The 27,381-nt window shown below is 48.2% G+C and overlaps 31 non-coding genes across 31 annotated transcripts; 17 read left to right on the top strand and 14 right to left on the bottom strand.

Moving 5' to 3' along the window:
- Nucleotides 1–568: 568 nt before the first annotated feature.
- On the bottom strand, nucleotides 569–640 carry trnaw-cca (transfer RNA tryptophan (anticodon CCA)). Its single transcript has one exon. It is a non-coding gene; the product is annotated as a tRNA-Trp (tRNA).
- A 217-nt stretch (nucleotides 641–857) lies between these two features.
- On the top strand, nucleotides 858–930 carry trnak-uuu (transfer RNA lysine (anticodon UUU)). Its single transcript has one exon. It is a non-coding gene; the product is annotated as a tRNA-Lys (tRNA).
- A 4,612-nt stretch (nucleotides 931–5,542) lies between these two features.
- Nucleotides 5,543–5,614, bottom strand: trnaw-cca (transfer RNA tryptophan (anticodon CCA)). Its single transcript has one exon. It is a non-coding gene; the product is annotated as a tRNA-Trp (tRNA).
- Nucleotides 5,615–5,831: 217 nt separating this feature from the next.
- Nucleotides 5,832–5,904, top strand: trnak-uuu (transfer RNA lysine (anticodon UUU)). The gene has a single exon. It is a non-coding gene; the product is annotated as a tRNA-Lys (tRNA).
- A 276-nt stretch (nucleotides 5,905–6,180) lies between these two features.
- trnaw-cca (transfer RNA tryptophan (anticodon CCA)) lies at nucleotides 6,181–6,252 on the bottom strand. The gene has a single exon. It is a non-coding gene; the product is annotated as a tRNA-Trp (tRNA).
- A 217-nt stretch (nucleotides 6,253–6,469) lies between these two features.
- Nucleotides 6,470–6,542, top strand: trnak-uuu (transfer RNA lysine (anticodon UUU)). The gene has a single exon. It is a non-coding gene; the product is annotated as a tRNA-Lys (tRNA).
- A 276-nt stretch (nucleotides 6,543–6,818) lies between these two features.
- Nucleotides 6,819–6,890, bottom strand: trnaw-cca (transfer RNA tryptophan (anticodon CCA)). Its single transcript has one exon. It is a non-coding gene; the product is annotated as a tRNA-Trp (tRNA).
- A 217-nt stretch (nucleotides 6,891–7,107) lies between these two features.
- Nucleotides 7,108–7,180, top strand: trnak-uuu (transfer RNA lysine (anticodon UUU)). Its single transcript has one exon. It is a non-coding gene; the product is annotated as a tRNA-Lys (tRNA).
- Nucleotides 7,181–7,456: 276 nt separating this feature from the next.
- trnaw-cca (transfer RNA tryptophan (anticodon CCA)) lies at nucleotides 7,457–7,528 on the bottom strand. The gene has a single exon. It is a non-coding gene; the product is annotated as a tRNA-Trp (tRNA).
- Nucleotides 7,529–7,745: 217 nt separating this feature from the next.
- trnak-uuu (transfer RNA lysine (anticodon UUU)) lies at nucleotides 7,746–7,818 on the top strand. Its single transcript has one exon. It is a non-coding gene; the product is annotated as a tRNA-Lys (tRNA).
- A 565-nt stretch (nucleotides 7,819–8,383) lies between these two features.
- On the top strand, nucleotides 8,384–8,456 carry trnak-uuu (transfer RNA lysine (anticodon UUU)). Its single transcript has one exon. It is a non-coding gene; the product is annotated as a tRNA-Lys (tRNA).
- Nucleotides 8,457–8,732: 276 nt separating this feature from the next.
- trnaw-cca (transfer RNA tryptophan (anticodon CCA)) lies at nucleotides 8,733–8,804 on the bottom strand. Its single transcript has one exon. It is a non-coding gene; the product is annotated as a tRNA-Trp (tRNA).
- A 217-nt stretch (nucleotides 8,805–9,021) lies between these two features.
- On the top strand, nucleotides 9,022–9,094 carry trnak-uuu (transfer RNA lysine (anticodon UUU)). Its single transcript has one exon. It is a non-coding gene; the product is annotated as a tRNA-Lys (tRNA).
- Nucleotides 9,095–9,370: 276 nt separating this feature from the next.
- On the bottom strand, nucleotides 9,371–9,442 carry trnaw-cca (transfer RNA tryptophan (anticodon CCA)). Its single transcript has one exon. It is a non-coding gene; the product is annotated as a tRNA-Trp (tRNA).
- A 1,493-nt stretch (nucleotides 9,443–10,935) lies between these two features.
- Nucleotides 10,936–11,008, top strand: trnak-uuu (transfer RNA lysine (anticodon UUU)). Its single transcript has one exon. It is a non-coding gene; the product is annotated as a tRNA-Lys (tRNA).
- Nucleotides 11,009–11,922: 914 nt separating this feature from the next.
- trnaw-cca (transfer RNA tryptophan (anticodon CCA)) lies at nucleotides 11,923–11,994 on the bottom strand. Its single transcript has one exon. It is a non-coding gene; the product is annotated as a tRNA-Trp (tRNA).
- Nucleotides 11,995–12,211: 217 nt separating this feature from the next.
- Nucleotides 12,212–12,284, top strand: trnak-uuu (transfer RNA lysine (anticodon UUU)). Its single transcript has one exon. It is a non-coding gene; the product is annotated as a tRNA-Lys (tRNA).
- A 276-nt stretch (nucleotides 12,285–12,560) lies between these two features.
- Nucleotides 12,561–12,632, bottom strand: trnaw-cca (transfer RNA tryptophan (anticodon CCA)). Its single transcript has one exon. It is a non-coding gene; the product is annotated as a tRNA-Trp (tRNA).
- Nucleotides 12,633–12,849: 217 nt separating this feature from the next.
- Nucleotides 12,850–12,922, top strand: trnak-uuu (transfer RNA lysine (anticodon UUU)). The gene has a single exon. It is a non-coding gene; the product is annotated as a tRNA-Lys (tRNA).
- A 565-nt stretch (nucleotides 12,923–13,487) lies between these two features.
- On the top strand, nucleotides 13,488–13,560 carry trnak-uuu (transfer RNA lysine (anticodon UUU)). The gene has a single exon. It is a non-coding gene; the product is annotated as a tRNA-Lys (tRNA).
- Nucleotides 13,561–14,125: 565 nt separating this feature from the next.
- On the top strand, nucleotides 14,126–14,198 carry trnak-uuu (transfer RNA lysine (anticodon UUU)). Its single transcript has one exon. It is a non-coding gene; the product is annotated as a tRNA-Lys (tRNA).
- A 276-nt stretch (nucleotides 14,199–14,474) lies between these two features.
- trnaw-cca (transfer RNA tryptophan (anticodon CCA)) lies at nucleotides 14,475–14,546 on the bottom strand. Its single transcript has one exon. It is a non-coding gene; the product is annotated as a tRNA-Trp (tRNA).
- A 1,493-nt stretch (nucleotides 14,547–16,039) lies between these two features.
- On the top strand, nucleotides 16,040–16,112 carry trnak-uuu (transfer RNA lysine (anticodon UUU)). The gene has a single exon. It is a non-coding gene; the product is annotated as a tRNA-Lys (tRNA).
- A 914-nt stretch (nucleotides 16,113–17,026) lies between these two features.
- On the bottom strand, nucleotides 17,027–17,098 carry trnaw-cca (transfer RNA tryptophan (anticodon CCA)). Its single transcript has one exon. It is a non-coding gene; the product is annotated as a tRNA-Trp (tRNA).
- Nucleotides 17,099–17,315: 217 nt separating this feature from the next.
- trnak-uuu (transfer RNA lysine (anticodon UUU)) lies at nucleotides 17,316–17,388 on the top strand. Its single transcript has one exon. It is a non-coding gene; the product is annotated as a tRNA-Lys (tRNA).
- A 276-nt stretch (nucleotides 17,389–17,664) lies between these two features.
- On the bottom strand, nucleotides 17,665–17,736 carry trnaw-cca (transfer RNA tryptophan (anticodon CCA)). Its single transcript has one exon. It is a non-coding gene; the product is annotated as a tRNA-Trp (tRNA).
- Nucleotides 17,737–17,953: 217 nt separating this feature from the next.
- Nucleotides 17,954–18,026, top strand: trnak-uuu (transfer RNA lysine (anticodon UUU)). Its single transcript has one exon. It is a non-coding gene; the product is annotated as a tRNA-Lys (tRNA).
- A 276-nt stretch (nucleotides 18,027–18,302) lies between these two features.
- Nucleotides 18,303–18,374, bottom strand: trnaw-cca (transfer RNA tryptophan (anticodon CCA)). Its single transcript has one exon. It is a non-coding gene; the product is annotated as a tRNA-Trp (tRNA).
- Nucleotides 18,375–18,591: 217 nt separating this feature from the next.
- trnak-uuu (transfer RNA lysine (anticodon UUU)) lies at nucleotides 18,592–18,664 on the top strand. Its single transcript has one exon. It is a non-coding gene; the product is annotated as a tRNA-Lys (tRNA).
- Nucleotides 18,665–26,720: 8,056 nt separating this feature from the next.
- trnaw-cca (transfer RNA tryptophan (anticodon CCA)) lies at nucleotides 26,721–26,792 on the bottom strand. Its single transcript has one exon. It is a non-coding gene; the product is annotated as a tRNA-Trp (tRNA).
- A 217-nt stretch (nucleotides 26,793–27,009) lies between these two features.
- Nucleotides 27,010–27,082, top strand: trnak-uuu (transfer RNA lysine (anticodon UUU)). Its single transcript has one exon. It is a non-coding gene; the product is annotated as a tRNA-Lys (tRNA).
- Nucleotides 27,083–27,381: the final 299 nt, after the last annotated feature.

The following is a 27,381-nucleotide window of genomic DNA, read 5'->3' as shown; positions in this document are numbered from 1 at the left end:
TCCCACAGGTGCTGCACAGATAAACTTTCCCACTTCTCCCTGTATCTGCTATTGAAACCTCTAGCAATGCAGGCTTTCAGTGCAGGGAGAGCCATTCTCTGTTGCACCTGCAGACGTTTCGCTTGCTGTAACTTTGCCACGCCGTGCATGACTTACCAACGTACGTTAGGAAGAGCCAAGTTACAGCCACGTTCGTGCAGAGCTGGGTGCTCTCTCGAAGCCTGGATAGCTCTGTCGGTAGAGCATCAGACTTTTAATCTGAGGGTCCAGGGTTCAAGTCCCTGTTCAGGCGATTTCTTTACAGCCGGGCGACGCCATCTTTCGCCCTGGTGCGGAGGAAATGCCCGACTGCTGAACGATTTACTCTCGCCGTCAGCGCTTGCTTAGCGCACTCTTTGCTACTCTCCGCGTCAAAGCCTGTAAAAGTCACCGTGGCGGACACTGGTGTTTTTCACCGAAATCCTTCGCTTTTCAGTAATGGCTTGAAATTCACAGGCCCACTAATTGCCTTTCAGCCAAAGTGCTGTCGCTGAGTTGGACGGTGAAAAGAGTTGAGCGGTGATTTCTATGACCCCGACGTGATTTGAACACGCAACCTTCTGATCTGGAGTCAGACGCGCTACCGTTGCGCCACGAGGTCCCACAGGTGCTGCACAGATAAACTTTCCCACTTCTCCCTGTATCTGCTATTGAAACCTCGAGCAATGCAGGCTTTCAGTGCAGGGAGAGCCATTCTCTGTTGCACCTGCAGACGTTTCGCTTGCTGTAACTTTGCCACGCCGTGCATGACTTACCAACGTACGTTAGGAAGAGCCAAGTTACAGCCACGTTCGTGCAGAGCTGGGTGCTCTCTCGAAGCCTGGATAGCTCAGTCGGTAGAGCATCAGACTTTTAATCTGAGGGTCCAGGGTTCAAGTCCCTGTTCAGGCGATTTCTTTACAGCCGGGCGACGCCATCTTTCGCCCTGGTGCGGAGGAAATGCCCGACTGCTGAACGATTTACTCTCGCCGTCAGCGCTTGCTTAGCGCACTCTTTGCTACTCTCCGCGTCAAAGCCTGTAAAAGTCACCGTGGCGGACACTGGTGTTTTTCACCGAAATCCTTCGCTTTTCAGTAATGGCTTGAAATTCACAGGCCCATGTAAATAGGCAAAATATACGACAATATATTTCCCACTTTTATACGTGTTCTGTCTACGTCCGGCGCTTCGATGAGGTTGAATTGGACTGTAAAAATATCTGAGAAGTTAGATGGCAATTGTATTAGGAATTTCACCAAGAATCTGACTCCATAGATATATTGTACCTCTAATACATTACTAAATAACTAGTTTGTTTAACTATGGTAGAGAATGGAATGGCACACTAAACTTTTAGAGATATGCAAACTGAGCGAGGAGAATTAACCATTTATTAGGCCTTCAGCCTTAGGTAAAAGTAAAGTATCAGTAATTATCCTTGAACAAAGGAACAAAGGAGGAAATGAACTTAACCTCAAAACAAAACAATAAACTTGGACTTAAACCTTAACAAGTTACCAAGTTACAATGCTACATACACCAGATAAAACAGTATATCAAATAATGAAAATAACAAACCCATAAAGAAATCAAAAGATAGATAGATAGAGAGAGAGAGAGAGAGAGGGAGAGAAAAGGCAGGGAGAGAGAGAGAGAGAGAGGGGCAGAGAGGTCAGTGTGACCTCTTGCCTAGACCAGAGCAGAGCAGGAAGAGAAGAGTCACCCCTTGCCCAAAGCTGAGAAAGGTGAGAGAAGAGAGAGAGTCACTGCAAGAACTTCTCTTTTTCAGTCATCCAGCCATCCCCCACTCAGCAGGGCTTCTTTACCTGAAAGTGGGTGTGGCGTCTAAAACTCTATAGTGTATTTCTTAGTCTATAACCATGTACAAATATTAGATTGCAATGAAACTGTGATTAGGCTGTTGCCCACATTACAAGTATTAATTCAAGACCAAACATGGATGTATTATCATTTGTCATGAAACAGATACATTTCAGTTTCCAACATTAGTTCATCAGAGGCATGGAGAGGGGGAGAAGAGGTGTGTCCGAGGGCCTTTCAATAAATGGCCGGCCACACACACAATGGGAACAGTTCAAATGCAAATAGATCACCTGGACACAAAGGAGTCTAACTGTGAGGTCGTCTCCCCCGTTCTGAACTTTTGAGGATGGAAAATTACCAGCTTACAGTCGCCCCATTGACACTGTGAAGTCATTATCTCATAAGTGTCAAAAATGAAAGCTGGCCATCCATATTCACATATTTGTCCATAGTGTCCGAAGGAATCTCTCAGAGTAGTTTTGACATTAGTTGACCGAGCTTCTCCGGTCTGAAACAAGTTCTCAGGATCAGGTGAGCATTGCTGTAGCGTGGAACATTCTTCTTTGTGTAAAAGCAATCTGGAGTTGAGCAGAATCGTGAGAGTATCGTCTGTCTGCTGTAACTTTAGAATATCAATAGTCTTTTGCTTTTCGATGAGTTGGGCATGTATACAGGGAAAAGACAGGAAAGAGAGAAAGAGCAAAACAAACAAACCAATATACAAATTTCAAAATAAATGGAATTAAACACATTCTGGTGTATCTCAAATTGAAAAAAATTTTTCATAAGATAAATCATCTTTGTCACTGGCATTATTTGCACACTGAATACAAATTTATCAAGGAAATCAAATCAAATAATCAAAGAATGTATATAAAATGATAGTGGTTAAAAGGAAAGCAAATTAGTTCATCCCAGCAGTTCAAATTCTTCAATTTAAATCATTAATCGAAATTTCACTTGTGTGTGACGGTGTGTATGTGCTTTATCACTTCTTAACACTGTAAGAAGTCAATATTTTAGCTATAAGAATAATTGTACCACCAACATCTGTCTATGTGCTTTGAAGCAAAACATTTACAGAATCTATGCCCTTTTATATAAGCATACAACAAAGTCAGTATAACATTTATCTTACACTTAAATGTGTAAATTATTTTTAGAGTGAGCATGAATGTTAGTACAACACTGTCTGCCACAGCAGTCAGCCATGTATACGTCTCCTTGGCAGATCTGTGTGTACAACATTTGTTCAATTTAGAAGTAAATCAGAGTGTGTCAGCAATTAATTTGGAAAAATTAAGTAAGCATGAGTCATCCTTGATTGTTAAGCATCACACAGGCATCCAAAATCCAACTCAATAGGGTTTAGTGTTAGTCAATAATCTGTAACATGCACACCTAAGGAATTATCTCTCTATCAGGGGCTTATCTGTAGTCATAAAAGATTTTACCTCATATCCGTAACTCTTTGGCTCATGGACCGTTTAACGACAACAATTTGTTTATATCAGACTAGGCCTAGTTTTTCACGCAGAGGCTCTTTTGGCTTGGTGATAACAACACTGGTATAAAGCAGGGATTATTTCGTTTGGCTAGCCCTTAAAATGAGTACATATCAAAAAAATGTAAAGAATAAGCATACTACTGGCATTGGTAGGTGCTTCAAGCAGAAACACTTAAAGGTCTATCCCTCTACAGGGGTATACAACAAAGCCAGTACATATCGTATCATCTTCAAATTAAATAAACAAAAACTCATTGTCTGGATATGTGACTAACAAATTTCTCATCAGAGAAAACAACCTCGAGAGGGCACTGTTACAGGAGATGGCTATGTATTAAAAGGTGTTAAGACCCGGCTGAACAGTCTAATTATCCGTGATGTCTCATTTTTAACTGCAGATTTGATCATAGTGAGAAGTTCATCTTGCAAACCGTTTTGTTGTTTGTGAGGAGGCTTGTTTCGCTCGCGGCGCTTCAGGTAATATGGCGGAGGTTTCCCCAATCCGAGGGTCCAGCATTGTTGCTCGTCATGGCCCACTTTATGGCACGAATTGCAGAATCTGCTCGCTTTGGGTCCGCGTTTGTGGCCTTGTCGTTTCTTGACCAAGCCTTGGCTGTTTGTGTCCACGTGTCTCACTGAGGCCACAGCGCATTCGTCAGGTAGAGGTCCATTTTCAGGAGAGACAGACCTACTGGTGCTTGGGTTGTCTTGCAAAACAACAATGTCTGGGACCTCATTAGAAATATCAGCATCTCTCACATCAGAACAAGATGGCAACGAAGTTGGCAAAGTAGAGTTATCAGAAATATCGGTGTTCACAACATCTTTTTCATCAGTCATTTGCATTGAATTGTGAAGTGTTTCAATTTCATTCATTTTCTTTTGCAATATTAAAGACGCAAGGCCTTCCATCATTGCACTAGGCCGTGTTTCATTTTTCTTTATAGATTTCATCTCACTGTGTGCCCAGAACCCATATATCTCCTCCTCGCTAGAATGAATTGTTATCCCTTTACGTTGTAGTTTGGCTAGTGTACCGTGGCGGTCTAACATGTTTGTCCATGCGGATAATAACAATCGCGCAGATGCATCGTTACGTTGTTTTTCGTTCATTTTGTATAGGACCATGAGAGTTATTCTCTCTGAATATTATGGTGAAATGTTAACATCAATACACGTCTTCAAGAAATGTTAAATGTACTCACCAAATTTCAGAGATAGATGAAATCACTCACGACGACGCTTCGCTGTTGATGAGTAGAGACGTTTACATCTATTGTTTAAGGCGCGGACCGACGTAACTGGAATGCTTGTTTTAAAAGCAGTTTCAGATCACGTCGGGGTCACCAACTGTAAATAGGCCAAATATACGACAATATATTTCCCACTTTTATACGTGTTCTGTCTACGTCCGGCGCTTCGATGAGGTTGAATTGGACTGTAAAAATATCTGAGAAGTTAGATGGCAATTGTATTAGGAATTTCACCAAGAATCTGACTCCATAGATATATTGTACCTCTAATACATTACCAAATAACTAGTTTGTTTAACTATGGTAGAGAATGGAATGGCACACTAAACTTTTAGAGATATGCAAACTGAGCGAGGAGAATTAACCATTTATTAGGCCTTCAGCCTTAGGTAAAAGTAAAGTATCAGTAATTATCCTTGAGCAAAGGAACAAAGGAGGAAATGAACTTAACCTCAAAACAAAACAATAAACTTGGACTTAAACCTTAACAAGTTACCAAGTTACAATGCTACATACACCAGATAAAACAGTATATCAAATAATGAAAATAACAAACCCATAAAGAAATCAAAAGATAGAGAGAGAGAGAGAGAGAGAGAGAGAGGGAGAGAAAAGGCAGGGAGAGAGAGAGAGGGGCAGAGAGGTCAGTGTGACCTCTTGCCTAGACCAGAGCAGAGCAGGAAGAGAAGAGTCACCCCTTGCCCAAAGCTGAGAAAGGTGAGAGAAGAGAGAGAATACACTATAGAGAAGAGGTGTGTCCGAGGGCCTTTCAACAAATGGCCGGCCACACACACAATGGGAACAGTTCAAATGCAAATAGATCACCTGGACACAAAGGAGTCTAACTGTGAGGTCGTCTCCCCCGTTCTGAACTTTTGAGGATGGAAAATTACCAGCTTACACCCACTAATTGCCTTTCAGCGGTGAGCGGTGATTTCTATGACCCCGACGTGATTTGAACACGCAACCTTCTGATCTGGAGTCAGACGCGCTACCGTTGCGCCACGAGGTCCCACAGGTGCTGCATAGATAAACTTTCCCACTTCTCCCTGTATCTGCTATTGAAACCTCGAGCAATGCAGGCTTTCAGTGCAGGGAGAGCCATTCTCTGTTGCACCTGCAGACGTTTCGCTTGCTGTAACTTTGCCACGCCGTGCATGACTTACCAACGTACGTTAGGAAGAGCCAAGTTTCAGCCACGTTCGTGCAGAGCTGGGTGCTCTTTCGAAGCCTGGATAGCTCAGTCGGTAGAGCATCAGACTTTTAATCTGAGGGTCCAGGGTTCAAGTCCCTGTTCAGGCGATTTCTTTACAGCCGGGCGACGCCATCTTTCGCCCTGTTGCGGAGGAAATGCCCGACTGCTGAACGATTTACTCTCGCCGTCAGCGCTTGCTTAGCGCACTCTTTGCTACTCTCCGCGTCAAAGCCTGTAAAAGTCACCGTGGCGGACACTGGTGTTTTTCACCGAAATCCTTCGCTTTTCAGTAATGGCTTGAAATTCACAGGCCCACTAATTGCCTTTCAGCCAAAGTGCTGTCGCTGAGTTGGACGGTGAAAAGAGTTGAGCGGTGATTTCTATGACCCCGACGTGATTTGAACACGCAACCTTCTGATCTGGAGTCAGACGCGCTACCGTTGCGCCACGAGGTCCCACAGGTGCTGCACAGATAAACTTTCCCACTTCTCCCTGTATCTGCTATTGAAACCTCGAGCAATGCAGGCTTTCAGTGCAGGGAGAGCCATTCTCTGTTGCACCTGCAGACGTTTCGCTTGCTGTAACTTTGCCACGCCGTGCATGACTTACCAACGTACGTTAGGAAGAGCCAAGTTTCAGCCACGTTCGTGCAGAGCTGGGTGCTCTCTCGAAGCCTGGATAGCTCAGTCGGTAGAGCATCAGACTTTTAATCTGAGGGTCCAGGGTTCAAGTCCCTGTTCAGGCGATTTCTTTACAGCCGGGCGACGCCATATTTCGCCCTGGTGCGGAGGAAATGCCCGACTGCTGAACGATTTACTCTCGCCGTCAGCGCTTGCTTAGCGCACTCTTTGCTACTCTCCGCGTCAAAGCCTGTAAAAGTCACCGTGGCGGACACTGGTGTTTTTCACCGAAATCCTTCGCTTTTCAGTAATGGCTTGAAATTCACAGGCCCACTAATTGCCTTTCAGCCAAAGTGCTGTCGCTGAGTTGGACGGTGAAAAGAGTTGAGCGGTGATTTCTATGACCCCGACGTGATTTGAACACGCAACCTTCTGATCTGGAGTCAGACGCGCTACCGTTGCGCCACGAGGTCCCACAGGTGCTGCACAGATAAACTTTCCCACTTCTCCCTGTATCTGCTATTGAAACCTCGAGCAATGCAGGCTTTCAGTGCAGGGAGAGCCATTCTCTGTTGCACCTGCAGACGTTTCGCTTGCTGTAACTTTGCCACGCCGTGCATGACTTACCAACGTACGTTAGGAAGAGCCAAGTTTCAGCCACGTTCGTGCAGAGCTGGGTGCTCTCTCGAAGCCTGGATAGCTCAGTCGGTAGAGCATCAGACTTTTAATCTGAGGGTCCAGGGTTCAAGTCCCTGTTCAGGCGATTTCTTTACAGCCGGGCGACGCCATATTTCGCCCTGGTGCGGAGGAAATGCCCGACTGCTGAACGATTTACTCTCGCCGTCAGCGCTTGCTTAGCGCACTCTTTGCTACTCTCCGCGTCAAAGCCTGTAAAAGTCACCGTGGCGGACACTGGTGTTTTTCACCGAAATCCTTCGCTTTTCAGTAATGGCTTGAAATTCACAGGCCCACTAATTGCCTTTCAGCCAAAGTGCTGTCGCTGAGTTGGACGGTGAAAAGAGTTGAGCGGTGATTTCTATGACCCCGACGTGATTTGAACACGCAACCTTCTGATCTGGAGTCAGACGCGCTACCGTTGCGCCACGAGGTCCCACAGGTGCTGCACAGATAAACTTTCCCACTTCTCCCTGTATCTGCTATTGAAACCTCGAGCAATGCAGGCTTTCAGTGCAGGGAGAGCCATTCTCTGTTGCACCTGCAGACGTTTCGCTTAATGTAACTTTGCCACGCCGTGCATGACTTACCAACGTACGTTAGGAAGAGCCAAGTTACAGCCACGTTCGTGCAGAGCTGGGTGCTCTCTCGAAGCCTGGATAGCTCAGTCGGTAGAGCATCAGACTTTTAATCTGAGGGTCCAGGGTTCAAGTCCCTGTTCAGGCGATTTCTTTACAGCCTGGCGACGCCATCGTTCGCCCTGTTGCGGAGGAAATGCCCGACTGCTGAACGATTTACTCTCGCCGTCAGCGCTTGCTTAGCGCACTCTTTGCTACTCTCCGCGTCAAAGCCTCTAAAAGTCACCGTGGCGGACACTGGTGTTTTTCACCGAAATCCTTCGCTTTTCAGTAATGGCTTGAAATTCACAGGCCCACTAATTGCCTTTCAGCCAAAGTGCTGTCGCTGAGTTGGACGGTGAAAAGAGTTGAGCGGTGATTTCTATGACCCCGACGTAATTTGAACACGCAACCTTCTGATCTGGAGTCAGACGCGCTACCGTTGCGCCACGAGGTCCCACAGGTGCTGCACAGATAAACTTTCCCACTTCTCCCTGTATCTGCTATTGAAACCTCGAGCAATGCAGGCTTTCAGTGCAGGGAGAGCCATTCTCTGTTGCACCTGCAGACGTTTCGCTTGCTGTATCTTTGCCACGCCGTGCATGACTTACCAACGTACGTTAGGAAGAGCCAAGTTACAGCCAGGTTCGTGCAGAGCTGGGTGCTCTCTCGAAGCCTGGATAGCTCAGTCGGTAGAGCATCAGACTTTTAATCTGAGGGTCCAGGGTTCAAGTCCCTGTTCAGGCGATTTCTTTACAGCCGGGCGACGCCATCTTTCGCCCTGGTGCGGAGGAAATGCCCGACTGCTGAACGATTTACTCTCGCCGTCAGCGCTTGCTTAGCGCACTCTTTGCTACTCTCCGCGTCAAAGCCTGTAAAAGTCACCGTGGCGGACACTGGTGTTTTTCACCGAAATCCTTCGCTTTTCAGTAATGGCTTGAAATTCACAGGCCCACTAATTGCCTTTCAGCCAAAGTGCTGTCGCTGAGTTGGACGGTGAAAAGAGTTGAGCGGTGATTTCTATGACCCCGACGTGATTTGAACACGCAACCTTCTGATCTGGAGTCAGACGCGCTACCGTTGCGCCACGAGGTCCCACAGGTGCTGCACAGATAAACTTTCCCACTTCTCCCTGTATCTGCTATTGAAACCTCGAGCAATGCAGGCTTTCAGTGCAGGGAGAGCCATTCTCTGTTGCACCTGCAGACGTTTCGCTTGCTGTAACTTTGCCACGCCGTGCATGACTTACCAACGTACGTTAGGAAGAGCCAAGTTACAGCCACGTTCGTGCAGAGCTGGGTGCTCTCTCGAAGCCTGGATAGCTCAGTCGGTAGAGCATCAGACTTTTAATCTGAGGGTCCAGGGTTCAAGTCCCTGTTCAGGCGATTTCTTTACAGCCGGGCGACGCCATCTTTCGCCCTGTTGCGGAGGAAATGCCCGACTGCTGAACGATTTACTCTCGCCGTCAGCGCTTGCTTAGCGCACTCTTTGCTACTCTCCGCGTCAAAGCCTGTAAAAGTCACCGTGGCGGACACTGGTGTTTTTCACCGAAATCCTTCGCTTTTCAGTAATGGCTTGAAATTCACAGGCCCACTAATTGCCTTTCAGCCAAAGTGCTGTCGCTGAGTTGGACGGTGAAAAGAGTTGAGCGGTGATTTCTATGACCCCGACGTGATTTGAACACGCAACCTTCTGATCTGGAGTCAGACGCGCTACCGTTGCGCCACGAGGTCCCACAGGTGCTGCACAGATAAACTTTCCCACTTCTCCCTGTATCTGCTATTGAAACCTCGAGCAATGCAGGCTTTCAGTGCAGGGAGAGCCATTCTCTGTTGCACCTGCAGACGTTTCGCTTGCCGTAACTTTGCCACGCCGTGCATGACTTACCAACGTACGTTAGGAAGAGCCAAGTTACAGCCACGTTCGTGCAGAGCTGGGTGCTCTCTCGAAGCCTGGATAGCTCAGTCGGTAGAGCATCAGACTTTTAATCTAAGGGTCCAGGGTTCAAGTCCCTGTTCAGGCGATTTCTTTACAGCCTGGCGACGCCATCGTTCGCCCTGTTGCGGAGGAAATGCCCGACTGCTGAACGATTTACTCTCGCCGTCAGCGCTTGCTTAGCGCACTCTTTGCTACTCTCCGCGTCAAAGCCTCTAAAAGTCACCGTGGCGGACACTGGTGTTTTTCACCGAAATCCTTCGCTTTTCAGTAATGGCTTGAAATTCACAGGCCCACTAATTGCCTTTCAGCCAAAGTGCTGTCGCTGAGTTGGACGGTGAAAAGAGTTGAGCGGTGATTTCTATGACCCCGACGTAATTTGAACACGCAACCTTCTGATCTGGAGTCAGACGCGCTACCGTTGCGCCACGAGGTCCCACAGGTGCTGCACAGATAAACTTTCCCACTTCTCCCTGTATCTGCTATTGAAACCTCGAGCAATGCAGGCTTTCACTGCAGGGAGAGCCATTCTCTGTTGCACCTGCAGACGTTTCGCTTGCTGTAACTTTGCCACGCCGTGCATGACTTACCAACGTACGTTAGGAAGAGCCAAGTTACAGCCAGGTTCGTGCAGAGCTGGGTGCTCTCTCGAAGCCTGGATAGCTCAGTCGGTAGAGCATCAGACTTTTAATCTGAGGGTCAAGGGTTCAAGTCCCTGTTCAGGCGATTTCTTTACAGCCGGGCGACGCCATCTTTCGCCCTGGTGCGGAGGAAATGCCCGACTGCTGAACGATTTACTCTCGCCGTCAGCGCTTGCTTAGCGCACTCTTTGCTACTCTCCGCGTCAAAGCCTCTAAAAGTCACCGTGGCGGACACTGGTGTTTTTCACCGAAATCCTTCGCTTTTCAGTAATGGCTTGAAATTCACAGGCCCACTAATTGCCTTTCAGCCAAAGTGCTGTCGCTGAGTTGGACGGTGAAAAGAGTTGAGCGGTGATTTCTATGACCCCGACGTAATTTGAACACGCAACCTTCTGATCTGGAGTCAGACGCGCTACCGTTGCGCCACGAGGTCCCACAGGTGCTGCACAGATAAACTTTCCCACTTCTCCCTGTATCTGCTATTGAAACCTCGAGCAATGCAGGCTTTCAGTGCAGGGAGAGCCATTCTCTGTTGCACCTGCAGACGTTTCGCTTGCTGTAACTTTGCCACGCCGTGCATGACTTACCAACGTACGTTAGGAAGAGCCAAGTTACAGCCAGGTTCGTGCAGAGCTGGGTGCTCTCTCGAAGCCTGGATAGCTCAGTCGGTAGAGCATCAGACTTTTAATCTGAGGGTCCAGGGTTCAAGTCCCTGTTCAGGCGATTTCTTTACAGCCGGGCGACGCCATCTTTCGCCCTGGTGCGGAGGAAATGCCCGACTGCTGAACGATTTACTCTCGCCGTCAGCGCTTGCTTAGCGCACTCTTTGCTACTCTCCGCGTCAAAGCCTGTAAAAGTCACCGTGGCGGACACTGGTGTTTTTCACCGAAATCCTTCGCTTTTCAGTAATGGCTTGAAATTCACAGGCCCACTAATTGCCTTTCAGCCAAAGTGCTGTCGCTGAGTTGGACGGTGAAAAGAGTTGAGCGGTGATTTCTATGACCCCGACGTAATTTGAACACGCAACCTTCTGATCTGGAGTCAGACGCGCTACCGTTGCGCCACGAGGTCCCACAGGTGCTGCACAGATAAACTTTCCCACTTCTCCCTGTATCTGCTATTGAAACCTCGAGCAATGCAGGCTTTCAGTGCAGGGAGAGCCATTCTCTGTTGCACCTGCAGACGTTTCGCTTGCTGTAACTTTGCCACGCCGTGCATGACTTACCAACGTACGTTAGGAAGAGCCAAGTTACAGCCAGGTTCGTGCAGAGCTGGGTGCTCTCTCGAAGCCTGGATAGCTCAGTCGGTAGAGCATCAGACTTTTAATCTGAGGGTCAAGGGTTCAAGTCCCTGTTCAGGCGATTTCTTTACAGCCGGGCGACGCCATCTTTCGCCCTGGTGCGGAGGAAATGCCCGACTGCTGAACGATTTACTCTCGCCGTCAGCGCTTGCTTAGCGCACTCTTTGCTACTCTCCGCGTCAAAGCCTCTAAAAGTCACCGTGGCGGACACTGGTGTTTTTCACCGAAATCCTTCGCTTTTCAGTAATGGCTTGAAATTCACAGGCCCACTAATTGCCTTTCAGCCAAAGTGCTGTCGCTGAGTTGGACGGTGAAAAGAGTTGAGCGGTGATTTCTATGACCCCGACGTGATTTGAACACGCAACCTTCTGATCTGGAGTCAGACGCGCTACCGTTGCGCCACGAGGTCCCACAGGTGCTGCACAGATAAACTTTCCCACTTCTCCCTGTATCTGCTATTGAAACCTCGAGCAATGCAGGCTTTCAGTGCAGGGAGAGCCATTCTCTGTTGCACCTGCAGACGTTTCGCTTGCCGTAACTTTGCCACGCCGTGCATGACTTACCAACGTACGTTAGGAAGAGCCAAGTTACAGCCACGTTCGTGCAGAGCTGGGTGCTCTCTCGAAGCCTGGATAGCTCAGTCGGTAGAGCATCAGACTTTTAATCTGAGGGTCCAGGGTTCAAGTCCCTGTTCAGGCGATTTCTTTACAGCCGGGCGACGCCATCTTTCGCCCTGTTGCGGAGGAAATGCCCGACTGCTGAACGATTTACTCTCGCCGTCAGCGCTTGCTTAGCGCACTCTTTGCTACTCTCCGCGTCAAAGCCTGTAAAAGTCACCGTGGCGGACACTGGTGTTTTTCACCGAAATCCTTCGCTTTTCAGTAATGGCTTGAAATTCACAGGCCCACTAATTGCCTTTCAGCCAAAGTGCTGTCGCTGAGTTGGACGGTGAAAAGAGTTGAGCGGTGATTTCTATGACCCCGACGTGATTTGAACACGCAACCTTCTGATCTGGAGTCAGACGCGCTACCGTTGCGCCACGAGGTCCCACAGGTGCTGCACAGATAAACTTTCCCACTTCTCCCTGTATCTGCTATTGAAACCTCGAGCAATGCAGGCTTTCAGTGCAGGGAGAGCCATTCTCTGTTGCACCTGCAGACGTTTCGCTTGCTGTAACTTTGCCACGCCGTGCATGACTTACCAACGTACGTTAGGAAGAGCCAAGTTACAGCCACGTTCGTGCAGAGCTGGGTGCTCTCTCGAAGCCTGGATAGCTCAGTCGGTAGAGCATCAGACTTTTAATCTGAGGGTCCAGGGTTCAAGTCCCTGTTCAGGCGATTTCTTTACAGCCTGGCGACGCCATCGTTCGCCCTGTTGCGGAGGAAATGCCCGACTGCTGAACGATTTACTCTCGCCGTCAGCGCTTGCTTAGCGCACTCTTTGCTACTCTCCGCGTCAAAGCCTCTAAAAGTCACCGTGGCGGACACTGGTGTTTTTCACCGAAATCCTTCGCTTTTCAGTAATGGCTTGAAATTCACAGGCCCACTAATTGCCTTTCAGCCAAAGTGCTGTCGCTGAGTTGGACGGTGAAAAGAGTTGAGCGGTGATTTCTATGACCCCGACGTAATTTGAACACGCAACCTTCTGATCTGGAGTCAGACGCGCTACCGTTGCGCCACGAGGTCCCACAGGTGCTGCACAGATAAACTTTCCCACTTCTCCCTGTATCTGCTATTGAAACCTCGAGCAATGCAGGCTTTCAGTGCAGGGAGAGCCATTCTCTGTTGCACCTGCAGACGTTTCGCTTGCTGTATCTTTGCCACGCCGTGCATGACTTACCAACGTACGTTAGGAAGAGCCAAGTTACAGCCAGGTTCGTGCAGAGCTGGGTGCTCTCTCGAAGCCTGGATAGCTCAGTCGGTAGAGCATCAGACTTTTAATCTGAGGGTCCAGGGTTCAAGTCCCTGTTCAGGCGATTTCTTTACAGCCGGGCGACGCCATCTTTCGCCCTGGTGCGGAGGAAATGCCCGACTGCTGAACGATTTACTCTCGCCGTCAGCGCTTGCTTAGCGCACTCTTTGCTACTCTCCGCGTCAAAGCCTGTAAAAGTCACCGTGGCGGACACTGGTGTTTTTCACCGAAATCCTTCGCTTTTCAGTAATGGCTTGAAATTCACAGGCCCACTAATTGCCTTTCAGCCAAAGTGCTGTCGCTGAGTTGGACGGTGAAAAGAGTTGAGCGGTGATTTCTATGACCCCGACGTGATTTGAACATGCAACCTTCTGATCTGGAGTCAGACGCGCTACCGTTGCGCCACGAGGTCCCACAGGTGCTGCACAGATAAACTTTCCCACTTCTCCCTGTATCTGCTATTGAAACCTCGAGCAATGCAGGCTTTCAGTGCAGGGAGAGCCATTCTCTGTTGCACCTGCAGACGTTTCGCTTGCTGTAACTTTGCCACGCCGTGCATGACTTACCAACGTACGTTAGGAAGAGCCAAGTTACAGCCACGTTTGTGCAGAGCTGGGTGCTCTCTCGAAGCCTGGATAGCTCAGTCGGTAGAGCATCAGACTTTTAATCTGAGGGTCCAGGGTTCAAGTCCCTGTTCAGGCGATTTCTTTACAGCCGGGCGACGCCATCTTTCGCCCTGTTGCGGAGGAAATGCCCGACTGCTGAACGATTTACTCTCGCCGTCAGCGCTTGCTTAGCGCACTCTTTGCTACTCTCCGCGTCAAAGCCTGTAAAAGTCACCGTGGCGGACACTGGTGTTTTTCACCGAAATCCTTCGCTTTTCAGTAATGGCTTGAAATTCACAGGCCCACTAATTGCCTTTCAGCCAAAGTGCTGTCGCTGAGTTGGACGGTGAAAAGAGTTGAGCGGTGATTTCTATGACCCCGACGTGATTTGAACACGCAACCTTCTGATCTGGAGTCAGACGCGCTACCGTTGCGCCACGAGGTCCCACAGGTGCTGCACAGATAAACTTTCCCACTTCTCCCTGTATCTGCTATTGAAACCTCGAGCAATGCAGGCTTTCAGTGCAGGGAGAGCCATTCTCTGTTGCACCTGCAGACGTTTCGCTTGCCGTAACTTTGCCACGCCGTGCATGACTTACCAACGTACGTTAGGAAGAGCCAAGTTACAGCCACGTTCGTGCAGAGCTGGGTGCTCTCTCGAAGCCTGGATAGCTCAGTCGGTAGAGCATCAGACTTTTAATCTAAGGGTCCAGGGTTCAAGTCCCTGTTCAGGCGATTTCTTTACAGCCTGGCGACGCCATCGTTCGCCCTGTTGCGGAGGAAATGCCCGACTGCTGAACGATTTACTCTCGCCGTCAGCGCTTGCTTAGCGCACTCTTTGCTACTCTCCGCGTCAAAGCCTGTAAAAGTCACCGTGGCGGACACTGGTGTTTTTCACCGAAATCCTTCGCTTTTCAGTAATGGCTTGAAATTCACAGGCCCACTAATTGCCTTTCAGCCAAAGTGCTGTCGCTGAGTTGGACGGTGAAAAGAGTTGAGCGGTGATTTCTATGACCCCGACGTAATTTGAACACGCAACCTTCTGATCTGGAGTCAGACGCGCTACCGTTGCGCCACGAGGTCCCACAGGTGCTGCACAGATAAACTTTCCCACTTCTCCCTGTATCTGCTATTGAAACCTCGAGCAATGCAGGCTTTCACTGCAGGGAGAGCCATTCTCTGTTGCACCTGCAGACGTTTCGCTTGCTGTAACTTTGCCACGCCGTGCATGACTTACCAACGTACGTTAGGAAGAGCCAAGTTACAGCCAGGTTCGTGCAGAGCTGGGTGCTCTCTCGAAGCCTGGATAGCTCAGTCGGTAGAGCATCAGACTTTTAATCTGAGGGTCAAGGGTTCAAGTCCCTGTTCAGGCGATTTCTTTACAGCCGGGCGACGCCATCTTTCGCCCTGGTGCGGAGGAAATGCCCGACTGCTGAACGATTTACTCTCGCCGTCAGCGCTTGCTTAGCGCACTCTTTGCTACTCTCCGCGTCAAAGCCTCTAAAAGTCACCGTGGCGGACACTGGTGTTTTTCACCGAAATCCTTCGCTTTTCAGTAATGGCTTGAAATTCACAGGCCCACTAATTGCCTTTCAGCCAAAGTGCTGTCGCTGAGTTGGACGGTGAAAAGAGTTGAGCGGTGATTTCTATGACCCCGACGTAATTTGAACACGCAACCTTCTGATCTGGAGTCAGACGCGCTACCGTTGCGCCACGAGGTCCCACAGGTGCTGCACAGATAAACTTTCCCACTTCTCCCTGTATCTGCTATTGAAACCTCGAGCAATGCAGGCTTTCAGTGCAGGGAGAGCCATTCTCTGTTGCACCTGCAGACGTTTCGCTTGCTGTAACTTTGCCACGCCGTGCATGACTTACCAACGTACGTTAGGAAGAGCCAAGTTACAGCCAGGTTCGTGCAGAGCTGGGTGCTCTCTCGAAGCCTGGATAGCTCAGTCGGTAGAGCATCAGACTTTTAATCTGAGGGTCCAGGGTTCAAGTCCCTGTTCAGGCGATTTCTTTACAGCCGGGCGACGCCATCTTTCGCCCTGGTGCGGAGGAAATGCCCGACTGCTGAACGATTTACTCTCGCCGTCAGCGCTTGCTTAGCGCACTCTTTGCTACTCTCCGCGTCAAAGCCTGTAAAAGTCACCGTGGCGGACACTGGTGTTTTTCACCGAAATCCTTCGCTTTTCAGTAATGGCTTGAAATTCACAGGCCCACTAATTGCCTTTCAGCCAAAGTGCTGTCGCTGAGTTGGACGGTGAAAAGAGTTGAGCGGTGATTTCTATGACCCCGACGTAATTTGAACACGCAACCTTCTGATCTGGAGTCAGACGCGCTACCGTTGCGCCACGAGGTCCCACAGGTGCTGCACAGATAAACTTTCCCACTTCTCCCTGTATCTGCTATTGAAACCTCGAGCAATGCAGGCTTTCAGTGCAGGGAGAGCCATTCTCTGTTGCACCTGCAGACGTTTCGCTTGCTGTAACTTTGCCACGCCGTGCATGACTTACCAACGTACGTTAGGAAGAGCCAAGTTACAGCCAGGTTCGTGCAGAGCTGGGTGCTCTCTCGAAGCCTGGATAGCTCAGTCGGTAGAGCATCAGACTTTTAATCTGAGGGTCAAGGGTTCAAGTCCCTGTTCAGGCGATTTCTTTACAGCCGGGCGACGCCATCTTTCGCCCTGGTGCGGAGGAAATGCCCGACTGCTGAACGATTTACTCTCGCCGTCAGCGCTTGCTTAGCGCACTCTTTGCTACTCTCCGCGTCAAAGCCTCTAAAAGTCACCGTGGCGGACACTGGTGTTTTTCACCGAAATCCTTCGCTTTTCAGTAATGGCTTGAAATTCACAGGCCCACTAATTGCCTTTCAGCCAAAGTGCTGTCGCTGAGTTGGACGGTGAAAAGAGTTGAGCGGTGATTTCTATGACCCCGACGTGATTTGAACACGCAACCTTCTGATCTGGAGTCAGACGCGCTACCGTTGCGCCACGAGGTCCCACAGGTGCTGCACAGATAAACTTTCCCACTTCTCCCTGTATCTGCTATTGAAACCTCGAGCAATGCAGGCTTTCAGTGCAGGGAGAGCCATTCTCTGTTGCACCTGCAGACGTTTCGCTTGCCGTAACTTTGCCACGCCGTGCATGACTTACCAACGTACGTTAGGAAGAGCCAAGTTACAGCCACGTTCGTGCAGAGCTGGGTGCTCTCTCGAAGCCTGGATAGCTCAGTCGGTAGAGCATCAGACTTTTAATCTGAGGGTCCAGGGTTCAAGTCCCTGTTCAGGCGATTTCTTTACAGCCGGGCGACGCCATCTTTCGCCCTGTTGCGGAGGAAATGCCCGACTGCTGAACGATTTACTCTCGCCGTCAGCGCTTGCTTAGCGCACTCTTTGCTACTCTCCGCGTCAAAGCCTGTAAAAGTCACCGTGGCGGACACTGGTGTTTTTCACCGAAATCCTTCGCTTTTCAGTAATGGCTTGAAATTCACAGGCCCACTAATTGCCTTTCAGCCAAAGTGCTGTCGCTGAGTTGGACGGTGAAAAGAGTTGAGCGGTGATTTCTATGACCCCGACGTGATTTGAACACGCAACCTTCTGATCTGGAGTCAGACGCGCTACCGTTGCGCCACGAGGTCCCACAGGTGCTGCACAGATAAACTTTCCCACTTCTCCCTGTATCTGCTATTGAAACCTCGAGCAATGCAGGCTTTCAGTGCAGGGAGAGCCATTCTCTGTTTTACCTGCAGACGTTTCGCTTGCTGTAACTTTGCCACGCCGTGCATGACTTACCAACGTACGTTAGGAAGAGCCAAGTTACAGCCACGTTCGTGCAGAGCTGGGTGCTCTCTCGAAGCCTGGATAGCTCAGTCGGTAGAGCATCAGACTTTTAATCTGAGGGTCCAGGGTTCAAGTCCCTGTTCAGGCGATTTCTTTACAGCCGGGCGACGCCATCTTTCGCCCTGGTGCGGAGGAAATGCCCGACTGCTGAACGATTTACTCTCGCCGTCAGCGCTTGCTTAGCGCACTCTTTGCTACTCTCCGCGTCAAAGCCTGTAAAAGTCACCGTGGCGGACACTGGTGTTTTTCACCGAAATCCTTCGCTTTTCAGTAATGGCTTGAAATTCACAGGCCCACTAATTGCCTTTCAGCCAAAGTGCTGTCGCTGAGTTGGACGGTGAAAAGAGTTGAGCGGTGATTTCTATGACCCCGACGTGATTTGAACACGCAACCTTCTGATCTGGAGTCAGACGCGCTACCGTTGCGCCACGAGGTCCCACAGGTGCTGCACAGATAAACTTTCCCACTTCTCCCTGTATCTGCTATTGAAACCTCGAGCAATGCAGGCTTTCAGTGCAGGGAGAGCCATTCTCTGTTGCACCTGCAGACGTTTCGCTTGCTGTAACTTTGCCACGCCGTGCATGACTTACCAACGTACGTTAGGAAGAGCCAAGTTACAGCCACGTTCGTGCAGAGCTGGGTGCTCTCTCGAAGCCTGGATAGCTCAGTCGGTAGAGCATCAGACTTTTAATCTGAGGGTCCAGGGTTCAAGTCCCTGTTCAGGCGGTTTCTTTACAGCCGGGCGACGCCATCTTTCGCCCTGTTGCGGAGGAAATGCCCGACTGCTGAACGATTTACTCTCGCCGTCAGCGCTTGTGTTACCGGCCTCAAGCCTAGAGGAACTTGGGCCAGCACAAACCAAGTTCTTTACACTTAAAAGTAAAAGAACAAAGAAGGCAGGTGTTTAGGCATGGAGACAATGGAGTTCCTTTTTATTAAAGATCAATATAAAAAGATGCATTAAAAGGATTATTTCCTAAATACTTGACTTTCATTCATTAACATCATCATAAGATTAACACAGCCATAAGATCACAGATTACACCAGGTTCTCACATTAAAACTAGAGCTCTCACTCAATCACCACCACTAAATGAACACATTTCATCTCAACATACAACCATCACTGCATACCCAATCATAACCATCTTATACATCAAAGATTAAACTGCATATCAATGCCATGTGCTTGTTAATTCATTACTCAACAAATGCTCAAACAAACAGTAACCTGTATCAGTGCCATGTGCTTAATTCATTCATCCACATTGCTCAAGCAAACATTACAACCTGAATATATATATTGTTCCAAAGTAGGACAGCTCAAGTCATTAGCTTTTTAACATCATTTTAACACAGACAATTTATCAGTTCAAAACCCATAAGAAAAGTCACTTTACCTTAAAAGTAAAAGAACAAAGAAGGCAGGTGTTTAGGCATGGAGACAATGGAGTTCAAAGTAGGATCCCAAACTCCTTCTCTTTATCCTGCCTACCCAGGTGAGTGCGGTGACGTGGCACACACCATTGCTCCCTAGTGGACTGGAGTTGACCCAGAATGATGTCACCATCTCAAAGCATATTGATAATACTGTGTACCAATACTAGGGAAGGGGGTCTGCAGGTTAGCACATTAGTCATCCGCTACACTCTCCCCTACTTTTAGAAGAGGTCTCCTGACATCTTTAATTATGTGAAAACTCCCACCCCATTACCATAACCCCCAAAGACAGGCCTTAAGTAGTGATGCCACTCAAAAAATGTAGGATGTGACAACTGATTCTGGAAAAGAATTGGTGGGTTATATGCCACTGGGGGATTGTATGCTACTACCTGCACTTCAGGTCTCGAGGACTGATATGACGGTTGACCGAGACTCTGATATGTAAGCATTTCCCTTGGTCTCACTGTACGTTCAGACCTCCTCAGTATGGGTTCTTCATCCTGTTGTCCTGGCTCCAACCCTTCCGGACCACCGACCAGTGGTCCTCCAGAGGCATCATTGACATCGCACCCTTCCTGAACTTCCTGTACAGGTGGCTCGGCTTCGGCATCGGCATTCACCTCTCTATGAATTTCTTCACCAAGCTGATCCGTTTGCTGTAGAAGGGGTTGAAACTCATCTGTTAAAGGACTAATGGTACGATGACCAAAGTGTAGTTGTGTCGTTGACTGGGAGGGCCCAATGTCAGTTCCAGCATCTACTACACGGTGGGGCCTGGAACGCAAGGTATAACTCACTTCCTCATGGTCCTCATCTGAGTCACTCTGGCACAGCTGGTCAGTGGACCTCCTCTCCTGGGATCTTGATGTTCTTCGAGGACATTGTCTCTTGGCTGGACTGGCTTGAATGTTTTCCTCCAACTGGAGGTCGCTGACTGGTAAGAGTAAGTTCCTGTGTAAGACACGGACACGCTGTTCACCCTTTTCAGCTTGAACTTTATACACTGGACTGACTGCATCTCCTACTCTGCCAACAACACGGTGGATGACCCTCTCCCAGTAGCTTCGGAGTTTCCCTGGGCCTTGCCGCTCTGATAGGTTTCGTACCAATACCCGGTCACCTGGCTGAAGTGTTATCCCCTTCATACCTCGATCATAATGATGCTTCCCCTTCTCAGAGGACTTCTGACTGTTTCTTGCAGCAATCTGGTAGGCCTCCTGCATTCTACTCGCCCACTTCTCTGCAAAGGCTTGCTTGCTTCCTTTCTCTGGATTGGGTCTAAGATCAAAAAGAAGGTCTATGGGTAACCTGGGTGACCTCCCAAAAAGGAGAAAGAATGGCGAATACCCAGTTGAATCATGTTTGGTGCAATTATAAGCATGAACAATGTGGGGCAGGTGGTCTTTCCAGTTTGACTTCTTTTCCTCTTTTAGGGTCCGAAGCATCTGGAGCAATGTGCGGTTTAGCCTTTCCACCGGATTCCCCTGAGGGTGATACGGGGTTGTTCTAGAATGTGAGATACCAGCTAATTGCTCCAATCTCCTAAATAGGCCATTCTCAAACTCCCGACCTTGATCGTGGTGAAGTTTTTCAGGGAATCCAAAGCGAGGGATAAAGTCATTGAATAATTTCTCCGCAACAGTTCTTCCAGATTTGTTTTTGGTGGGATATGCTTGGGCGAAGCGAGTAAAATGGTCAATTATGACCAAAATATACTCATACCCTCCAGAACTTGGCTCAAGGTGAAGGTAGTCAATGGCAACTAGCTCAAAGGGGGAACTTGTGGAGATGGAACCCATTGGTGCTTTGTCCAAACTAGAAGGCCGTTTCTGTTGAATGCATACACATTTTCGTAAGACATAGTCTTCGACCTCTCGCTGCATGTATGGCCAATAGAATCGTTCTCGCAAGAGATGGAGGACCTTCTCAACCCCCACATGGCCCATGTCATTGTGAAGATGTTTTAGAATCAGGGGCCGTAATTGTTTTGGAACAACCAGCTGCTTATAGGGTCCTGCGTGCCGATACAACACCCCGTTCAGTATAGAAAGCCTAGCCCAGTCACCGAATAGCCTTCGAGCTTCACTAGACACCCTTTCTCTATCCCTCATTGTAGGGCTTTGCCCTCTGCTTTTCAAACTGATAACTTCCTGAATGGCTGCATCTTCCTGCTGTGCACTCCTTACATCCTGAGGTGTAATGACCGATGAACTTGAAGGTTCCGCCTCCTCCGCAGAGGCCAGTTGCAACACAGCCATCCATGGCACATCCTGTTCTTTGGTCGTCATACTTCCCTGCCACACTGCTGTTACCACGTCTGGGGACAAGTCTTCTGTATAGTCTTTCATGTGTTGAGGAAGTGAGACGGGGAACCGGGAGAGTGTGTCAGCATCTACATTGCTCTTACCAGGACGGTACTTGATGTCAAAATTAAAGTCAGCTAATTCGCCAACCCAACGGTGACCTGCTGCATTTAATCGGGCTGTACTCAGGATATAGGTCAGGGGGTTATTATCTGTATAGACTGTGAAGCTAGGGGCATAATAGAGATAGTCTCGGAACTTATCACAAATAGCCCATTTTAAGGCAAAGAATTCAAGCTTTCCTGAATGCAGGTGATAATTCCGTTCTGCTGGGGTAAGTGCTCTGGACCCATAAGCAATCACCCGCAATCTCCCCTCTTGATGTTGATAAAGTACAGCACCAACACCTTCGTTCGATGCATCTGTATGCAAGATAAATGGCAGGTCAAACATAGGATAAGCAAGAATAGGTGGATTGGTCAACATAGTAACAAGCCTATCAACAACAGCACTATGTTCCTCAGTCCACTGGACTGGTGTTCTTGATGGCAACTGGTTTGATTTCCTTTTGGCTGAAGTAGCTAGTTTTGAATTTTGTTCAGTCTTCTGCAGAAGTCCAAACAACGGCTTGGCCACCCGGGAGAAATCTTGAACATGAGAGCGGTAATAACTAAGAAAACCCAAGAGTGCCCTCACCTCCCCAATTGTTGTAGGTTTCTTCTTCTTAAACTGAGTTACAGCCTCTAAATCCTTAGGGTCAATCTGGACTCCTTCCTCAGACACAAGACGGCCTACAAAACGAACTTGCCGTCTGAAGATTTCGCACTTATTCGGTCTCAGCTTGATCCCACTAGCTCTCAATCTCCCCAGCACTTTCCTCAAGTCCTCAACATGGTCTACAAATGACTTAGAGTAGCAAAGGACATCATCAAGGTACGGAGAGCAGCACTCATCTCGCAGGCCATCAAGGACAGATTCCATACACCTCTGAAAGGCCGCGGGCGCATTAGTTAACCCCATGGGGAGCCTAATCCATTCGTAAAGCCCCCATGGCGTGCTGAACGCAGTGCAATGCTGTGAGCCCTCGTCCACAAACCCCTGGTGGTATGCACTACCTTGATCCAAGATGGAAAACCAAGCATGGCCCCCTAAGCTGTCAAGGAGGTCTTGGATACGGGGTAATGGGTGCCGATCGGGAATGGTTTTACGATTAAGCTCACGAAAGTCAACACAGAGGCGCAAACTTGCATCTTTTTTTCGGACACAAACCACAGGGGATGAATAGGATGAAGTTGACCTTCTCACCCACCCTCGCTCTAAAAGATCTTGCACGTAGGCCTTCACTTCTTTATAAAGTGGTTTTGGAATGGCATTATAACACTTTTGGACAGGGGTATCTTCTTTCAGCTTAACCTTCAGTCGTAAAGAGGGAACACATCCAATATCCCCACCATCTCGAGAAAATACATCAGATTCCTCATACAGCATATGCCTAACAATGTCTTGATTTTCTAGATTCAAATGGGACAGGTCAACTGGAGGATTCCACTTCTCGCTAGGATTGCTCACCCTGGACTGATCAGTAGCCTGGAGAGTTTGGGCTGAAGTCACTGATATGGGAATAGATGGGCTCTGCTTGGGGACTAACAGGGGGAAAATTGTGCAAGCTTCCTCTAGATGGCCTAATACTACCCTTGGTGGGAGAAAAATATCATGCTGAGTGGAATTTTGAATAGGGATTAGTACATGCTTTGTGTGGGTACCCTGCACTTCCAGAGTGGCTGGGAACAGCTCTAGTCCATCAGGCAAATTCAGTTCTATGGCAGGCTCGAAATACACTGTTCCTTCCTCAGCCCAGTTCCTCACCTTGCTCTTCAGCCCCCGTACTTGCCCAGCTGGAATAGTGAGACCTCTCTTCCCCATCATAACAAGGCGGCACGGTTGTGTTTCCTCCACTGAGTCAACCTGAGCAACAGACACAATCGTTCTTGCAGTATCCACCTTTAAGTTTAAAGCTTCACTCAAGAGAGCACTTAAATTCAGTGGGCCTGTGGTGTCACAGTTTTCCCGAATAAGCTCTGTAATAACATTGACTCCTAACAGAGGAAAGTTGAGATTGCTTTGTGCAACCAAGAAGGGAACTTGAATGGACGCTTTACCCTGACTAGCACTGAGGACATCCAGATGCGTGTCAATCCAGCCCTCAAATGGAATGCTTGACCCATTGGCTGCAGTCACATAAAGTGGCTCAGAGAGTAAAGTTTCTAGGGGCCTGATTTCTGCATATGGCAATTTCTTCATCACCCACTCCTTCCCCATAACACTCACTTGGGCCCCTGTATCCAAGAGCATCTCAGTTTGAACCCCATTGACACAACACAAGACCAAACATTTCCCCCCAATGAGCTGGGCTGTCCGCCTGACGTACGGGGTTTTAAGTGAAGGTTGTGAGATGGTTGAGCTATCTGTGCAGGTTGAATGACAATGTAAGAGGGACGTGAAATCTGGATGAGTCACCGGCCGTCCCCCTCCTGTGACCTCCTCCCATTTCCCGACCTGTTCAAGCACCCTACAGCACGATGGCCACTCTGTCCACAGCGAAAACAGTGACTACAAGAATCATATCCCTTTTGTTGACATTCCCGACATTTCCCCTGTCTTGACACTCTCTGGGATTGCACCGTTGATGCTACCATAGGGGGGTAATTTAGCACATTATCAGGTTGGGATACGAGCTTTTCCAGGTTCTTAGTCAATGCAGATACTTGGGTGGCCAATTCGGTGATGGCGACAGCATTGGCTTTAACATCAGACTCAATGGAAGGCTTTGTTGAAGATCTAGTCACCGTGTCCCCAGGTTGCTGTGCAGCATGTACTGTGACTGGCCTAAACTTAGAGGGAGCTGAAAAACGTTTTGCCCTTTCGGCCTCTTCACTTGTCAACTTGGTTATTTGTTCTAAAATCAGTTCATCGCTAACATAGAGATCTGCCAGGTATGGTTTGAGGTCGTAGCGAATGCTGTTACTTTTCTCATTTAACCCCTGGTAAAGTGTATGCAAGAAAACCCCTTGTACCAGCTTCCTATCATAGCTAAAATCAGTATCCTGCTGTTGAGCTGCAAGCAATACACGTTCCCTGAGAGCCATTATCCGATACACAAACTGCTGTGTGGTTTCTCTGTCTTGCTGCTTAGTATTGCTCAGTTCTTGAAACAATTCTCTACTACTTTTATCTCTGATGTGAGTTCTAAGGACTCTTTTCAACTCAACTACAGTGAACTCATCTTTATTTGTGAGATACTCTTTAAAAACACCTCCTTTGGTTATCCTCAACACCGCTCTTACAATCTCAGATACTGTAACCCCTGTCGTGATAGCCTCATCAAGTTGTTTACAGATATGAGTGTATGATATTTCTGACCCAGAATCTGAAATTTGACCACCCTGAATTTTAAATTCTCTACGAGGCAAGAGTGCAGTCACATCAGTAATTCTAACAACCTGATCAGTATGTGTTTTTACAGGGTTATTTGGACATGTTGGGTGTTCATCGTCCTGGTGTGTTCTATGAGTGAACGGTACTGGAATATTCACCGGGGTTGTTGATCTTGAAGGTTCAGATGGGTTTCTAATAGCAGTCATTTCATTTACGGCATCCTGCAGATGAAGTAGACGGGACATGCCTGCATCCTCCAGCTGTTGTAGTTCTTCACTTTTCATAAAATCCGAAATATAATAAAATAAACCAGGTTCAGAGAGCGTGGAAAGTTCAGCGTTGTCCTCCTCTTCCAAAGAAACAGCTAGCTGGTACAGCTGATTTGCATTCAGCTGCAATAGCTTCTTATGGATTTCCCATTGGAGTACCTGCCGTGGCTCAGTTGACGTCATCTTTCCTCAATGCTGGTTTCTCTCAGGGTGACCTTCACACGATGGCCGCCCTTCTAGTAACCACCCAGGTTCAGAGGCTTATGACTGGACTTCTCCACAGCAGTGACTTCCGGACGGAGCCCCCAATTGTTACCGGCCTCAAGCCTAGGGGAACTTGGGCCAGCACAAACCAAGTTCTTTACACTTAAAAGTAAAAGAACAAAGAAGGCAGGTGTTTAGGCATGGAGACAATGGAGTTCCTTTTTATTAAAGATCAATATAAAAAGATGCATTAAAAGGATTATTTCCTAAATACTTGACTTTCATTCATTAACATCATCATAAGATTAACACAGCCATAAGATCACAGATTACACCAGGTTCTCACATTAAAACTAGAGCTCTCACTCAATCACCACCACTAAATGAACACATTTCATCTCAACATACAACCATCACTGCATACCCAATCATAACCATCTTATACATCAAAGATTAAACTGCATATCAATGCCATGTGCTTGTTAATTCATTACTCAACAAATGCTCAAACAAACAGTAACCTGTATCAGTGCCATGTGCTTAATTCATTCATCCACATTGCTCAAGCAAACATTACAACCTGAATATATATATTGTTCCAAAGTAGGACAGCTCAAGTCATTAGCTTTTTAACATCATTTTAACACAGACAATTTATCAGTTCAAAACCCATAAGAAAAGTCACTTTACCTTAAAAGTAAAAGAACAAAGAAGGCAGGTGTTTAGGCATGGAGACAATGGAGTTCAAAGTAGGATCCCAAACTCCTTCTCTTTATCCTGCCTACCCAGGTGAGTGCGGTGACGTGGCACACACCATTGCTCCCTAGTGGACTGGAGTTGACCCAGAATGATGTCACCATCTCAAAGCATATTGATAATACTGTGTACCAATACTAGGGAAGGGGGTCTGCAGGTTAGCACATTAGTCATCCGCTACACTTGCTTAGCGCACTCTTTGCTACTCTCCGCGTCAAAGCCTGTAAAAGTCACCGTGGCGGACACTGGTGTTTTTCACCGAAATCCTTCGCTTTTCAGTAATGGCTGGAAATTCACAGGCCCACTAATTGCCTTTCAGCCAAAGTGCTGTCGCTGAGTTGGACGGTGAAAAGAGTTGAGCGGTGATTTCTATGACCCCGACGTGATTTGAACACGCAACCTTCTGATCTGGAGTCAGACGCGCTACCGTTGCGCCACGAGGTCCCACAGGTGCTGCACAGATAAACTTTCCCACTTCTCCCTGTATCTGCTATTGAAACCTCGAGCAATGCAGGCTTTCAGTGCAGGGAGAGCCATTCTCTGTTGCACCTGCAGACGTTTCGCTTGCTGTAACTTTGCCACGCCGTGCATGACTTACCAACGTACGTTAGGAAGAGCCAAGTTACAGCCACGTTCGTGCAGAGCTGGGTGCTCTCTCGAAGCCTGGATAGCTCAGTCGGTAGAGCATCAGACTTTTAATCTGAGGGTCCAGGGTTCAAGTCCCTGTTCAGGCGATTTCTTTACAGCCGGGCGACGCCATCTTTCGCCCTGGTGCGGAGGAAATGCCCGACTGCTGAACGATTTACTCTCGCCGTCAGCGCTTGCTTAGCGCACTCTTTGCTACTCTCCGCGTCAAAGCCTGTAAAAGTCACCGTGGCGGACACTGGTGTTTTTCACCGAAATCCTTCGCTTTTCAGTAATGGCTTGAAATTCACAGGCCCACTAATTGCCTTTCAGCCAAAGTGCTGTCGCTGAGTTGGACGGTGAAAAGAGTTGAGCGGTGATTTCTATGACCCCGACGTGATTTGAACAC

This window comes from Sardina pilchardus, chromosome 5 (genome assembly GCF_963854185.1).
Source record: "Sardina pilchardus chromosome 5, fSarPil1.1, whole genome shotgun sequence".
Taxonomy (NCBI): Eukaryota; Metazoa; Chordata; class Actinopteri; order Clupeiformes; family Clupeidae; genus Sardina; species Sardina pilchardus.
The sequence above is the reverse complement of the archived record's forward strand: the minus strand, read 5'-3'. Positions and strand labels throughout refer to the sequence as shown.